At 52.4% G+C, this 12,704-nt stretch overlaps 1 long non-coding RNA gene and 1 other non-coding gene across 2 annotated transcripts; both read left to right on the top strand.

Moving 5' to 3' along the window:
• The first annotated feature begins 3,178 nt into the window (after window positions 1-3,178).
• LOC138688147 (uncharacterized) lies at window positions 3,179-6,551 on the top strand. Its single transcript, XR_011327198.1, has 2 exons — window positions 3,179-3,498; window positions 6,413-6,551. It is a non-coding gene; the product is annotated as an uncharacterized lncRNA (long non-coding RNA).
• On the top strand, window positions 3,581-3,760 carry LOC138688328 (small Cajal body-specific RNA 16). The gene has a single exon (XR_011327351.1). It is a non-coding gene; the product is annotated as a small Cajal body-specific RNA 16 (non-coding RNA).
• Window positions 6,552-12,704: the final 6,153 nt, after the last annotated feature.

The raw sequence follows: 12,704 nt of genomic DNA, 5'->3' as shown, positions 1-12,704 counted from the left end.
CTGCTCGGTTGTAACATGGCACCGCGGGGAAGGGCTGTACAGAAAACCACATTTGACAGTGAAAGCATTTTGCTGGAGCACAGCATGAGAAAAACAAATTACTATGGCATAAACGAGCAAATCCATCATCAGCGGGAAGAGGAGGAGAGAATTCGTTTAAGGATCCACATACGAGACTGTGACAGTAATCATATAACGGTCCTTTAAATGTCAAGGGGGATGAGCATGGTTTAATAGCAACAGAAATGCTGCCAAGCTGGGCGACGTGTGACAAAGCAGACGGGTGGATAGATCTACCTATTATCTGCTCCTGGAAAAAAAGAAGAGGGAGATAATTCAGGTTTATGCTTGATCTAGTGTGTAAATCTCAGAGAGGTAATGTTTTCTTTTATCAAAAAGGAAAAAAAGAAAAGAATTAGTTTGTTTTCAGAGCTGTTCTTGCCATCAGCCAGACAGCACAGGTTCAGCTGTACAAATGAGATACATAACATTTAAAGCTGGCTGCAGTCCTGGCAGTTATTACACCGAGGAAAAATGAAAGCACGGGGGTGTGTGGCAGCTGATCAGTCGGCGCTGGGCGGCTGTGTGGTCCCGTGGCTCCTTTCAGCAATGAAGAGGAGAGACAAAAGAGGGTGCTTGAGGGGAGGGGGACACGGCAAAGGTGTGCAGCATGTTGCACTGTTTGCAGCATGCATCGTGAAATGCTTTTGCTTTCAGGCTCTGCACACGCATGGCCCCGTGCCACCCTGATGTGCTGGTCCAGAGGGAAGCGGGTGTCTGTCTGGAGCGGAGTGTCCGGCTGCTTCTTCCACCTCCCTGCCAGGCTGGTGTTAAACAAGGTTGTGAGGGTCTCGGAGCCCCTCTAACTCAGTTGGAAAAGCCCACCTCTTTTGTGAGGCTGCCCAGGGTGCCTGCGCAGCCTGACTGGCTCGTCCCGCCCTGTGAGGAGCCTCATCTGGCCACTGCACACGAGGTTCCAGGGTTCAGCCTCGGGCAGACTGGCTGCGGGGCTCTTCCACCATGCTCTGGGCACCTTCTGCCACCATTAAAGGATTTCACTGTGATCATAACAAAAAAAACCCCAACCACTAAGCATCACAGCCAACATTAAACCAGCAACACATGAAAACCTGGCCTGTGTTGGGAGAGGGGAATATCCCTCAGCTTGTGACCACTGGTCAAGGGGCAGAAGGAAAAGGCTTTGTACCCTGAAAAGCACAGAAGCAGGTTTTGCAAAGTCAGCTCCTCAGATCTGTGGGGTTTTATGTTTTCATTCATCCCTTTGCATCACAATTCTGTGTGCAAAATGGGGAGCATGACTTCTGATTTCATAGGGACTGGAAAGACATTCCTCAGTATTGTAAAACACTCCGCATGCATATTTACAAGCACCAGAAGAAAAAATCACAAGAAAATGAACAGGTTTAGTATTCAGAGCAGGCTCCGAGCAGCATGCAGGCAGCACGGCAGGGGCTTCACACCAACTAATGGGAAACCAGAGCATTGAATTACCTGCTCAGCCAGCGGGGCCAATCTGCTCTTGCACAGTGTGGGGACAGGCTGGAGGGACGAGTTGTCACCATGTCATTCAAGCCTCTTGCTTGACTGTGCCAGCACCGAGAGGCCACACTAAGGTTTTATGGGCAACCTGAAAGTGAGCATTTGCTAGTGGTGTGGTGCTTGGCTTTACCAGCTGTTCTTCCTGTCCAGGTTCTGCATGTATGGTTTAGATCTGTATGGATATTTTATAAAAGGTCTGCTAAAATGTGTTATTGCAGAAATAAAACTAAGCGCTTATTCATTTTTAATGAGCCATCAGGGAGAAAGCTATTGGATGCGTGTTGTAGTGTTTTTCTTCTGTTGGGCTATTTATACCAAAATGTCTTGGAGGGAAATTTGTGATTAAATTACCTGAGCGAGATACCTTTATTCATGCTGAAAAGCCTCTCTGGCTGAGCCTGGAGGGAAGCTGTCAGAGCCACTGAAAGTGAACCACAATTCAACGTGAACAGGCGGCCTTGAAAACCATCAACAGAAAATTAGATCTAAATACTGATTTACTCTGTATTAACGCCGCTGCGGTTTCAGCTCCGGCCAAGAGCAGCCTCTGAACCCTCCGTGCGCAGAGACTGTGCCTTTTGGGGGAATATAACACCAAACCCGACACGGTCGCAGGGCGCAGGCTGGTCCCCGAGCTGGATGGGGCCATGTTTTCAGTCCCCCCCCCCGTTCTCGGATCTCGTCCCGGCCGTTTTATGGAGAAGCCCGAGCGGTGCCCGTGAGGCCCGGCCCCACTCTGCACACCCGGGGGGAGCCGGCGCGGCCTGCGAGGCCCCGGGGAGCCGGTAACGCGGAGCGTTACCGCGAAGGGCAGCGGCCAAGGCCCAGCGCCCCGGGCTGACATCGCCCTGCCGCCCGGGGCACTCGCCACCCGGCTACTCGCCGCCGGGGCCCGCAACGCCCTGGGGCCTGGCTCGGGCCCCGCCGGTTGCCATAGCGACGCTGGCCGGGCCGTCGCTGGCCCTTTAAGGGAGTGCTTGGAGGACTGCGGGAAGCCGGAAGTATTCCGCCAGGCGCTCTGGCCTTCGCGTCTTCTCGGTGGGTTCTCGGCCTTCCTGCTTCCGGCGGTGCGGGGCCTCGTGGCGGGCGGTGGGCGGCCGGGCCGGGGGGGTGTATGTGTGCATCGGGGGGTGCGGGCGGCATCGGGGGGTGCATTGGGGGCTGAGGGGCAGGGCATGGGGCTGGGGTGGTGGGGGAGTGTATTGGGGACGGAGGGGCAGCGGGGTATGGGGTGCAGTGGGGGCTGGGGGACGGTGTGGGAGGTGGGGGCCGATGTGGGGGGGTCATTGGGGGCTGGGGGACGGTGTGGGAGGTGGGGGGCGATGTGGGGGCGTCATTGGGGGCTGGGGGACGGTGTGGGAGGTGGGGGGCGATGTGGGGGCGTCATTGGGGGCTGGGAGACGGTGTGGGAGGTGGGGGGCGATGTGGGGGCTGGGGGAGACGGTGGGGAGGGCTGGAGCGCTGTGGGGGGTGCAAGGGGGGCTTGGGGGGTAGCGAGGGCCTGGGGGGTAGGATGTGGGGTTCAGTGGGGGGTGGGGGGGCTGCAGGAGAGTTGGGGTGCTGTGCGGCGGACAAACTCGACGTACGGTTCCTCCATGGGGGAGGTGTTGGAGCCCGCACTGGGGATGTGGGTGCGGGGTGGTGCAGGGCTGTGGGGTGGGCAGTGCCACGGAGTGGGGGTGCTGGCGGAGAGCTGAGTTGGGCCCAAGGGGTGGAAAGGGCGAGCCGTGCAGCGGGGAGGGGGTTGTGTGGCCAGGGCAGGGTGTGCACACAGCGTGGTGGTGGTCAGACCGAGACTGTGTGCTTTTCACGTGAATTTTCCCAGAACTTTGTGTGTTGCAAGATTTTCTGCCAGGGCTGAGCCCCAGAGAAGCCACAGCCCCGAATGGCGACTGCGGGTGGTTACGTTGGCCCTTGGTGCTTCTGTTTCTGAGGCGAGTGAGAACGAGGTGAGTGGGTGATCCCCGTGATTCCCTCCTGGGCACGGGGCACGAGGGGTCTGTGGGCGCTGCAGCGAGCGCAGGGCTGGGGAAGGGCTGCTTGGTGGTGGGGCCAGTGGGCCCATCCTCGTACCAGCCAGCCTCACCTGTGCCCGAGATCAACTCCCAGGCGGGCTCCGTGCTGGGGTTCATCCTGTGCAGTAACAGGTGTGAGCATTCATGCAGCGTTTTGATGGTCATGTATGATACTGCATACAACAGGTTCCCCCCCTAAGTCAAGGGAAAACAGCTTTTAGATTAGTTTCTTTAATGTATACTGAATCTTCTTTTGAAATTCATCTAGCAAAATTAAACTGATACTGCATTTCCTTTGCAGGCATGTTTTACAGACATGGAAAGTGGAACTTAGATACATTGCTCATATATTTTTTTCTCTTGATTTATCACTAGCACTATGTGAATTCCAAAACTTTGTTCCCCACATAGTAGGGAATACTGATAAGGTGGTTTCTTTACTTGAGCAAATTGTAAGGCTTTGTTGGAAGTTGTGTACTTTGCTCTCGTTACATCTGTGATTTTCTATATGGTTTGGTTTTTCTCCTACAGCTGGGGAGTTCAGCTGGGGTCATAGCTCAGGCAAGCATGTGCTCTCACAAACATGGGAAGGGGAGCGGGGAAGGCCTGTGCTGTGAACCTGACACCAAAGTGATCCTGGCTTCTGACAAAAGTTCTTTGCCAAAAAAAAAAAAAAGGCACGCTTTTCCTGCTTGTTGTTGGTGTTGGTTGGCTGATCTGGCTCACAGTGAGGTCATCCCAGATGGTTGCTCCTGTACAACTGAAGAGCTGTCAGACGGTGGGAGGAAGAAGGTGCTCCTTAAACCAGCTTTGCCATCAGACTGTGTTTTGTGCTTGGCTGCAACTGACCTGCTGGCGATTGGCAAGCCTTCTTGGTGCAGTTTGGGTTAAAAAGAATTAATATTTCATAGCTGCTAAAATGGGAGACCCTCCTTGCCCCCAGTCCCAGCAAACTGCTTCCTTTGCTCGCCTTGACCTGGCACTGGGATTTGTCAGGGCCTATCTGTGAGCAGATTTAACCCAGTAAAGCAGCAAAAACAAGCTGAGGAGAGAAAAATAAGTAACTTTCTAGCATGTTAATGAAAAGTTATGGAAAAGTGAACAGTTTCAAAGGCTGGGAGGGAGAGGAAGGACTGTGTAGTTTGGGGGAGGGAAAAACAACTTTTCTGCCCCCCTTTCCTCCCCACCACAGTGGCTTTGTTTTGCGGGGGGACTCTGCTACGCTGTAGAGTCCATGGTGTGCACAGTGGCCTCAGAGTAGCTGCCAGATGCTATTATTTCCAATCAAATCTTAAAAATGGGGGCACTGCACACCAGCAGCACCTGAATTAGAAGGGTGTGATTGATGTGTCTGTCTTGGGAGCTTGAATGTACTGTTGCTCTGTCCAGTTTCATGCCGTTTTAACCAGAGGTGTGAACTGTCCCTGATAATTTCAGTGGGACGTTAATTTGGGAGCCTGATGGTTTAACAAGCTCACTGTTAATTCTTTGTGTCGCACCTACTTGTTCATCAGGTGGTGAATTTTTTCCACCATACATCTCGCCCAGCTGATTCTGCCAGGGTAACCACAACACTATGAAGTATATTTCTGAAAAAACGCTGTTCATGCTGTGCCTCAGCAGAAATGAAGCAGGCTCAGGGCCTTCTGGTGCCAGACCCAAGTGCTGCGTCCCTGTGACACAACACTGATCCAGTACAAGCTCACTTTGCCGGCTCCGATATGCTCAGATGAGTCTAGGAGGTTACCACTGTGCTGGCAGGCTTCCTGCTGGCCACACATCTGACTTTCTGCTGTCAGCGTGAACAAACATCAGCTCTGGGCTGTGTGTTACGGCCGTTTCGGCAGAAATGCAGTTGCATTCCCATGCCTGGTATGATCAGGCACGTGCTTGGGTTGATCTGGCAGCCTTATTTTACCATGACACCGCAGGCTTGAGAGTAGCTTCCCCCCAGCTGGAAAGGAGATGGTGCCAAAAGTGGTGATTGGCACTGGTGTGCTGTTGGAAGTTTTCATGGTAGAAATGCTACTGGGAAGGATTTTAAGGAGAGCTGGGGGTGGGATGCTGCCTTTCTTAGGTGCTTCTCTTGATGCTGATCCAGAGAAGATGGGTCTGTGTAGGACAGTGGTCTCTAGCTGTAGCTGGATTTCTGGCTAACACCCTGACTGGGTAATGTCTCCTGCGCCAAGCGAAGCTGCGCTCTGTTTACCGGACAAAGTCACATGCTTTGAATTTGCAACCAATTCTCCCTTTCTGCTTTGTCTCCTGATATTGAACTCACCTGGGCAGAGCTGCAGACTGACATTTTTGATCAGTTTATTATTTGAACAAGCATTTCCCTTTCCTTTCACTGATGTCAGTCTTCCCTGGGTTACAAATTGGTATTTTTGGTTACATGGGCTGTCAGAACAAAGCATATGGAGGCCTAGATAGGGTGATTGCAAATATCCTGATTTTGGTTGCACCTGGAAAATGAGCTGTATTTATCCTTAAACCCCAAATTTATAAGTCTCAGGTTTCTAATTAAAGGAGTGAAAAGTTGGATATAAGTCAGAAAAATATCTTCTAAGCTTGAAGAATTTTGATTTTAAAAACAAAGTTACTTGTCTGACTGAGGATTTTCCTGTCGGCTAACTTTTAAACAAAGTATTTTCTCAATGTAATTAGTATGCAACATAACCATTTGCAAGAGGGCCCTGGATCAAGAGCTGTTTGTGGCAGCCTTGTGGGGTCTGACTGCCTGGTGCACACACTGAGCAGCTCTTGACGCCTGTGCCCAGCTTTCCCTGCAGTGTGTTTGCTGTGGCTGAACATCCTCGTTGTTTCTTTTCAGGTAGCTGGGCCAGAAGATTGTTCTGCAGGATGGTGAGAGTGCTGCCCTTGCGGTTTGGTTATACCTGTGTCTTTTTAGGTTATAGAAAGTAGTTTTGCCTAACTAGATGGTAAACATGAATAAAATCTGGTTCTCAAAGTTGACTTTCTTCCTTCATATTTAATACTTGCTATTGTGTGTGAACAAAGGAGAAAGATTTTTAAGGTGCTGCAAGCGTGCATAAAGGCAAATAGGCATATAAAACTACTTCTACACTGACACTTGTGACTTGTGCCTGGGGCAATCACACGCTGGAGAGGTGTAGTGCTCTCTAGATGTGCTTTGGGTATCTGTAGGGGTAATTCAATCTTGAATAATTCAGCAGTGCCGAAGGACTTGAGAGCATCTCCTCCGTGTGCCAAGCTCCCATCTCCGCTAGAGGGTGTGAAGTTCCGCAGAACGGTTTGCTTTCGCCAAAACTGGAAAACCGGGAGACTTTCTTCCTTTAATCGGATGCGCGGGCAGCGAGGCCGCGGTGGGATTATGTTCCCGTTGAAGATCCCGGCTCTGCGCGTTGGCTGGCAGCAGCCCAGGTTGCTTGTGCATTATATAACCATCAGCCGGGCTCGCCGTGCACTCCATGTGATGGTGCTGGGCCCTGGCCAGCGTGCAGCCAGGAATTACTTGTAAGCAATGTGCCTGCGTGCCCGGGGGGAGGCAGCTCTGCAGTAGGTTTGATACAGTTAGTGCCCACCACCAGTGCAGGTACCTGGAAGAGACTGCTTGGAGGGTTAACTTGCATATGCCAAGTTCCCTTTCCTCCCACCTGGGTAGTAAAATGTACTCTTGCTAACAGCGAGTAGTAACTTTTCACTTGCACTGCAAAGAGCTTGGCTCCTAGATTTCATTTCATAAGTAGAGGGAATTTCCGCTTGATCTGCAATGCTCCCAAGCCAAGCCTGAGGCCAGTGTGCTGTGAGATGCCATGAACCCGTGCTGCTTGCTGAGCTGTGTGTGTTTCCTGTGCTTAGTGCTCGTAGGAAGAGCCGCAAAAGCTGCTCAGCTCATGGTAGCCATGCTGGCTCCTTGACCAAGTACAGGATTTCTTTCTCGCTAAGTTTTGCCTCTTAAGTGTCACATTAAGAGTGAATTCCTGAGCAGAACTAAACCCAGCAATGCTGGCTTTGCTCCAGCCCTTGCAGTGCTTGAGAAGGTGTACCCGAAGGAGAGAAGGGCATCTTTGTGAACATGTGATTGCTGCAGCTTGAGATGCAGAGGACTGTACGCCCTCTCAGGCTGCTGGTACCGGCTGGGGTCTGTGGACATTTTGTAGTTTGATCTTTACACCCCAGAGGGGAGCAGTTCCTGGCTGAAAGATGGTGTCTGCCGGTTCCTGCTCCTACCACAGTCAGTTGGGTGTCAGGTTGAAGGTTGGCTGGAGAGCAACGGGGAGGCAGCTGAAATGGGGTGCTGCTCGTGGGGCTGAGGAGTGCGAGTATTCAGGGTGAGGAGGTGAGGGGGTGCCTGCAGGAAGGGCAGTCCTGCAATGGCTTCTCTGCCTTTGCTTTGTTTTCACGGAAATTTTACATCTTTTTGACCTTGTGGCTTTTGCAGAAATAATGTCAATGTTGTCTTTGAAGGTTTTAATTCAGAATGGGTCAGCAAGGAGCTGGTCACTGTTTGCTTTTAAAATAAATGTGCTTTTCCCCAGTTTCTCCTGGGGGATGCTGTGTCTTGATACGGTCATATGCACATGACTGCCAAACGCGGTCCCCAGCCCGTCCTGGCACCTCTCCTGGGGTCTTGCTGTGAAAACAGTCCAGCGGCTGAAGTCACTAGTTGCAGTATAAGCGCTCTTACAGTAAAAGCCTCTTTGGGCTGACAGGTACAGGCAGGACACAGCCTCCACCAGCTCGGTGTGCTGAGGTCTCTGTTTAACCAACATGCAAAGTGGATTAGAGATTGTAAACAGCCTTCGTTTGAGGAAAGCACCGTGGGAGAAGTGGGTCAGTTGGATATTTGGGGCTGTGTAACTTGCAAATCATGCTTAAGGATCTTATTTGTTCGTCAGCTGGAGTGACTCAAATTGCATTGTGAAAGTGGCTTGCGCCTGTCTGGAGCAGGGTGATGCACCCCCTGTCCCTGCTTGCCTGCTCCAGAGCATCTTGTGGCCCCAGGAAGATGGGTGCACCTGAGTTTGCTTATCAGTTGCCCATTTGGTTTTCCTACAACTTGAAGCTGCTGTGAGCCTCATAAATAGCAACTAAGAATTTATTGCCAAGACAAAGAGAGTAGGCAAACACCCTAGCCAGTCAATGTTGGTATCACATGGATGTATTTTGAAGCCTGTGCTGTTTTACTAGTTTTGCCCACTGATTGGGCAAAATTAATCCCCACCATGGTTAGCTCCAGGCTCTCCCAGAAAGAAAATGGTTTTAAACCCTGTGGTCCACAAGGTGCTTGTCCCGCTCTCCCTCGCTGCTCTCTCTTGCCTGCGTGAAGGTGGGCAATATCAAACAGCTCGTCTTTCCTGGAGATTTCACACATCTCTAGCAGTTCGGTGCTGGGCAATGTGAGGGCGGCTGTGAGCCCTGTGTGAGTTGCAGAGAGACCCAGGATAGGTGCTGAGGGTGCTGGCAGGGATGGCGGGTGTCCATGTGTGAGCTGCACCCAAACAGAGTCTGGCCCTGAAGCAGTGCTTTGCCCCGGCTCTCCAAGCACACACCACTTATTTTTCTTCCCCAGCTGTGAAGTTGTGCGCAAAGTGCTTTGGCCACCACTGTGGCTCTGTGTTTTTGCAAACACAACCCGATCTCCAAAGCGCAAGTAATTGTTTGGAGGAGCCTCATCCGCCGTTTGCGCCCTGCGCGCCGCGATAAGGTCAAGCCATGCACTTGTTCGTGCCATTTGCAAGCCGTTCCTTCCTGCGTGGGTAAGAATAGCTCATCTCACAAGTACATGAGTCTCCAGAGCAATGAGTGATCGGCTTGGACGCGCTCCCTGCGCTGACGGCAAGCCGAGGGGAAGCGTGCTTTGTTGGAGCAAGGCCTCTGCTCGCTGGACGGAACATTGCTCTTTGGCAGGTCCCGGACCCGATGGCCCTCCAAGTGCTGCTTTACCCTGCCCTGGGGCAGCGTGGTGCCTTCCTCCCCACACAGCAGAGCCCCATGGGGCTCTGCAGCTTCTGACCCATCTCCGTCTCTGTCAGCCTGCTTGAAAACAGCTTCGTGGATGGGAGCAGCAATAATCCTTTGCACGGGTGGGTGGGCTATCCTGCTGCAGCATCCGACCTGTTCTTCCAGCCCCAGGCAGCTCAACTCCCCTCTGCTCTTCCCGTACACTCTTGGGTCCCTGTTGCGCAGCACATGGGATTTCTCTGCTCATTTCACCCTGTGCCCTAACATGGTTCCTCTGGCTGCTCTGGGGACACGGGGATAGGAGCTGCTCCAGCAGCCCGTCACTGCGGGAAGGGAGCTGCAGCATTTACCGTGCCCAGCTCAGGCTGGCTCGTCTTACTCCTCGCAGGGAGCTGATGCAACTCACTTGCCTGGCAGAAAAGCATTTTATTGCTGCTGGATTAAGGAGCTAGGCTGGCTGCAGAAGGTCCCGGTGGGCACTGGGTGAGCCGGACCTCTGCCTTTTGGCAGCATCAAGCCCTTACGTCAGCTCTGCGGGTCGGGGAGCTACAGCCTCGCTGGCTCTGCTTGTCTTAGCCTGCTGCCTGCACACAGCTTTCTCAATTCCTCCATTTCTGACTGGTGAGGTCATGCTCTGCGCATCCCGTGGCTTTTTGGAAAAAGTTCTGCCCATTGTGTTTTTGTGGGGAGACTGGGATTCATCCTGCAACATAACCCAGGGCACCGAGTATAGACACTGCTTGCAATCTTCTCTCCTGCTTCTAACCACAGAGCTGGGTTTTTAATGGCTTCTCAGTAGTTGTTCTTGCTGCAGGGGAAAATCCTGCTGGACCTGAGGCCCTGGAGATCTCAGTGCTGAAGGTGAGGTCAGCCCTGAGCTCTACCAGCCAGCTGGCAGCATCTGGTCCCTGCTGAAGCTGCCCAGCAGCACTGCCCAGGACAGCAGGCAGCTCTGCACTGACGGCGGCCAGATCTTCATTGGAAAAATGGGTATATGTGCACTGAATGCAGGATGGCAGAGTCAGGGTGCTTGGGTTTCAGGAACTACTGCTCTTTCTGACATGCAGCTGATTGCTTTTCCCTGGCAGGGAAGTGCCCCAGCCCATGGCAGAGCTGTGATACCATCACCATACGTGAGGTCATCTGTGGCACGGTAGCATCCATGGGGAATGACTTGGCTTTTCGGCCCATTTGGATGCCAAACTTGTTTTGGGAGAAGTAAAACTTCAGGTCAGAACTCTTGGACCAGGATGCAAATTCTCTATAATAACTTATTTCTTCCATAACAGGAAAAAAAAAAAAAATAAAAAAAGAAATCCCTCTTCACTGGAGAGCTGTGGTTGCAGGTGCAGTAAAAGCAGTCAGTGCCCTCTCCACTGTGCTTGCAGACACCAGTGATAACGCATAGTGCCACACACAGCTCTGCCACCCGCCAACATGGCCTGATAAGGAGGTTTGTGCTTGATAAAGTCTGTATAACCTGCTGGGCCAAAGCAGCCACGTTTGTCTTCTTTTCAGACTAATCAGAATCTGCTAAATGGAAAAAGGAAAATCTGTCTCAGAGAATGTGCTGTGGGCTGTCAGGCTTCTCTCAGCAAAAGTGAGTGTAAGGCTGATGGCTTTTGCTTGGCTGGAGCAGGCACCGCAGGTCTCCTGTGCTTTCCAAACACCACCGTTGGAAATGTCTCCAGAACAGGAGGCCCAACTTGAGTTAGAGGGCAAACCGTTCCCTCCTCACCAGCCAGCTCAAGGCATGGAGGAAAAGCCAGAGCCAGCCTCCTCCCCTGATTTTCCACATCAGATTAGTCCTCCAGGCTGAATAATTATTCTCTCTTCCAGGCAGAGTTTAGGGGGGTTGTTTTTATTGACAGGATGAGGGTTCTCCTCCTAAATAATGAATCCCGGTCACAGAGCCCCAGTATGGCCATCTCCTGTGTATCCCCAGGCTGAAAGACACTACCTGGGTACAGAAAGGTTGGGATGTCATGATGCTGTGAGTGTTTCTTCTTACAGTCCTCGATCCCAAATTCAGTACTCTAGAATTACAGCTTCTTTCTTTTTCTTTAAGGTTTCTGAAAAAAAAGAAAAAAGAAAAAGAAAAACCCAAACCCTCTGAATTTGGCCTCATTTGGGTTTTTTGGTGTTGGAATTTCCTGTGGAATAGAAAACCTGGGGCTGGCCAAGACGTCATAAAAGATGTGTGAAAGTAAAACCCGCAGTGAGGCACCCTGCTCTGCTGGGCTGCCTTGATTTTGCTGGAATCTGTTTTGTGCTCTCACCCGCATTGTTTGTTTTTTAACTGGTCTGTGCACAACATTCTGGATTTAAAATATGTGCCCTGTTCCCCGAGCAAGAGGGCAGCCCCTTGGGACTGAGGGGAAAAAGGACCTGCTGCTTCCTGCAGCCAGCTGCAGCGGAGAGGGGTGCGGAGCATGAAACCCTGCGGGTGCCTAGGAGTAGAGGATGGATGAAAGCATCCTTCCCCTGGCCAGGGGATGGAATAAAATATCTGATGCCTCTTGTAAGACATCTAACGCTGAGCATTTGTCCTCCTAGGTAGAAAGCAAAAGAGCAGTCAGTGCCTTTGGCTGTCTGTGGGAGCTTGGCTTACTCCCATTTTACGCATGGGAAAAGCAAGGTGTGCGTAGCCCGGCCAGTGGGTCCTTTTTGTACAGACACAGAGCAACCAGCTGCTGTTTCTGGTGCTCTCCCATCCTGGAGCTGCAGGCAGGAGACCCGAGGCAGGGCGAGGGGAGGCAGCTCCCTGGAGACATGCAGGGGACGGGTCCCAGCTCCGGGGCAGGGAGGCCAGCGGGACCACCAGTGCCCCGAGCCCTCCTGCGAGATTCTCCATCCAAGGGCCTTGTTGCCAACTCCGTGACCCGGCTGAATGGGCACCGGTGTGAATTAACTCAAGGGCAAACGCGCACACCCTCACAGCCCGAGGGCTGAGCGGAGCCAAGGTGGCAGCTGAGCCATCCGGAGGAGGCTGGAATGCCGTGCTGACAGGAGAGGAAAGCGAGGCTTGTGGAGCTATGCAGGGACGGTATTTTCTCTGCACCACTGGTCCCCCCTCGTCCCTCTCCGTGCATGGCCTTTGCTGTGCCCCGATACTGTCTCGCAGGGCAGAGCAGAGGGAAAGGACTGCCAGGGCCGTGGTGGATGGTGCCACGCTGCGTG

The sequence above is a fragment of the Haliaeetus albicilla genome, chromosome 12 (genome assembly GCF_947461875.1).
Source record: "Haliaeetus albicilla chromosome 12, bHalAlb1.1, whole genome shotgun sequence".
In the NCBI taxonomy this organism is placed as follows: Eukaryota; Metazoa; Chordata; class Aves; order Accipitriformes; family Accipitridae; genus Haliaeetus; species Haliaeetus albicilla.
The sequence above is the reverse complement of the archived record's forward strand: the minus strand, read 5'-3'. Positions and strand labels throughout refer to the sequence as shown.